Genomic DNA, 3,241 nt, shown 5'->3' with positions numbered 1-3,241 from the left:
CACTGCATAATTTATATAAACTAATATGGGGACAAATGTAAATAGCTCACTGCCTGAGTTACAATCGAACTTTTAATTGTGTAACTTTAATTGTGCATCTTTTTTTTATTTATTTACTTTTGCCCGTTTAATCTTATCTTCGCTAATATATAAAATTATAGATATTCTATCAATAATTCCAAATGGCTGAAACAGATACGCACTTCTGTTTTTCGGAAGAAATGCTATGTTTAAGGTGAGATTTTGCGCCGAACGTGAATCATTCGCATTCCGCGATGAGGGCCGAGGGACCAGCTACCTTCCCAGTTAGTTTCTCGCAAGCCATTTGCGACAAATTTGCTGCACTCCAAGGCTTGTTCCCCCACTAAGAGAAAACCCGAATAACCAGGCCAGGACCATTCAAACCCCAATAGCGCTCACTTAGATCTAATACGGCGTAGTTATGTTTCCGCGACGTTTCCTTCTCCATAGGGCTATTGAGAAAATAAAATAAAATCGCCCCTTTCTCCTTGCTTTCCAAGTAAATATTCTACCTGTTCATAATGTTCTCGTTTATTTTTTTTTTTTCGGGCTCCGCTGTTGCTTTTAGCATACCGCTGAATGTAAAGTTTCCTCGCAAGACATATAAGAGCTAATGTCTGTTTGGCGTGGAGTAAGAGATCAAGGTTGGCCACAGGCTCTCAGTGGCTTCCGATTAATTCTGTACTCCCGTCATCACTGCATTAGGCAGCTATTGGCAGCCTACAACCGTCTTCTTATACTATAGTTATACTTACACTAATAATCAAAGCCCAAGCAATAGGGGACATAATGGTATGCGGCATAACAAAAAAAAAAAATGACGTTATGGAATATGCTAGCAGCAGCTTGGGCTCTAAGTTCGCCGAACGAGTCTAGGCTTTTGGCGTGCTGAAAAAAATGCTGGCGCTACACAAATTTTGTAAGCTCCTTTTATACCCCAGCATCATTAACGGTGAATGGAACTCAAACGTTAAGCCTTCCTTCCTATGTCGCTCTCCTGTTTCTTGTGCAGGTATCTTGTTTCCATCGTACCTGACCAATCAGCTGAGATGCGGCGCGTGAGATGAAATATTAGCTTGTTTACGTGTGATCAAAAAGGTCTTCCACTAATATCCGCCAAAAAGGTTCATGCCGCCACTTTTTTTTTAAAGATATTTTATAAACACATTATTTCTCATTTTCTGTTTTTGTCACGTGCAGCGGTTCGCAACTGAATTCAAAATGCCACCAGGAGCGTGTAATGCGATGGGAAATCTGTATCACTGTTGTAATGATTGAAGTTCAAAAATAAATGTGATTTGTTTTTATTTTTTATTTTTTACATTCAAGATAAGCGGTCTCTGTTTCTTACTCATTCCGCCTCTTATTGCCGTCTGTAAAACTTGCTGGCTCGCCTTCATAAGATAGAGGCCACAAAAAAAGCACCCGAGCGCCTCCAACGTGAAACTAGGGCGCCTAACCCACTCCGAGCGGAACTTAAAAGGAAAAACAAATAAAGCCATGAAACTTCCCAGGAACAACATGGAACAGTCCTACAAATCAATAAAACATAAGGCAGACAGACTGAGAATATAAAACCGTAGGACATGATCCTTTTTTTCTCCTGGATTATCTCAGCGGGGGGCTCGCCTTCGATCATTCTGATCTGAATCTCCGAACGGTGGGGCGGTCGATGCTTAACGTCGCCGGGATGCCTTGGGACCACCCGTATAGAACAAGCAAACCCCTTTCCGTCAAGATTTTGAGACGTGTTTTTGTTCCGTCCTTGATGTTCCTGCTCCTCTCTTCTTTATTCTTGTATTTTATTACAAAACCTCGGGCGCGCATCGGGCAGCGAGGAGTGGGCCGACGACATCGAATTCCACTCCGGCAGGCTTCGATTGGTGCGGGTGAATCACAGGGGCTTACTCTAGTGAATCGCAGCACCGGTGAAGATCGAAGGAAATCTCACGAGGTTCTGTACTTGGGAGAAATATTATAGAAATATATATATATCTCACGAGGCACGAGCATTATTATAACTATTTAGTCTTTACATTTTATGTGCAGATCAGGGAAAAATACGCCTTGAGTATAAACCTGAAATGACACCACTTTTATCGACGTCATACACAGAACTCATTGAGTTCGCAGTGCTGGCAGTGCTTATGTATCTGCTGGTTGGTAACGTTACAAGATTAGCTCATTGGGGAACGTCCGCTGAAGGAGGAAATACCGCCCCCCCCCCCCTTCACCCCCTCTAGTCCTCGTCCCGACGTTCGAAGCGCCATCTAGAATTCTATTTCAAAACTGGATTCGATAGAGTAAGGTGAAGCGCCATCTAGACGCTCCGATTCAACACATATGTATTCAATAGACTACACTGCAGTTGTCATATTAGTCGTCCCCAAAGCAGTGGTGCGCTTAGCGACTGGAGGTGAACCGGGGAAGGGGGGGGGGGGGGGGGGGGGTTATTGCTTATGGAAGCAGCGTTGACGGACAGTTCCGTAGCTGAGTTGACTTAGTAACGCTGCTGGTGGCATGCACATTTCACGGTCCGATACCTGGCTTTCACGCGACGCCATCGGATCATGTTACGTGGTCATTTCTGCTGTTATTATTAATAAAACTAAATTTGATGGAATGAACTCCGGGCTCAAGAAGGTGCGCGCTCAAGTGCGAGGCCACGAGAATGTACGCTGATGTGACTTTCGTGCAGGACATTTACAGGCTCAAGTTCACTGCTTTGTAAAGATAGTAAAATATGTGCTACGCGCGAGAGGGGTGGAAATTGAATCAGAACTTCCGTTGTTAAAGGGACCATGAAATCAACTTGTGTCAGAACGATATGCGCATTACTCAATCAAATATGCCAAAACCAGTGTGACACAAAGGTGCTACCATGCAGCATTACATACCAGAAGCCTCTTTGCCTGTGTTGAGTGATTTCCGAAATAGTAGTTAACTTTTTTTTTACTCTCTCTCTCTCTCTCTGTCAAAATGTTTTGACGTTGTCGTTTGGTTTCGCTGTGTTGGCATAGTCCTGGCAATCACCCCTGGCTCACGGCAACCGCATGAGGTTCATGAATTGACCACGTCAGTGCTCCGTAATCAATGCCTCGACGCATTTTCTGGCTAGAGCTTGTGTCTAATTGCGAAGATAGTAGAAACCGCCCATCTCTATCAATGTCCAGGCCATATGAGCATGGGTTGTGCATATTGGAGGCATATAACCGGCACC

This window comes from Ixodes scapularis, unplaced genomic scaffold, assembly GCF_016920785.2.
Source record: "Ixodes scapularis isolate PalLabHiFi unplaced genomic scaffold, ASM1692078v2 PGA_scaffold3__209_contigs__length_174095766, whole genome shotgun sequence".
In the NCBI taxonomy this organism is placed as follows: domain Eukaryota; kingdom Metazoa; phylum Arthropoda; class Arachnida; order Ixodida; family Ixodidae; genus Ixodes; species Ixodes scapularis.
The sequence above is the reverse complement of the archived record's forward strand: the minus strand, read 5'-3'. Positions refer to the sequence as shown.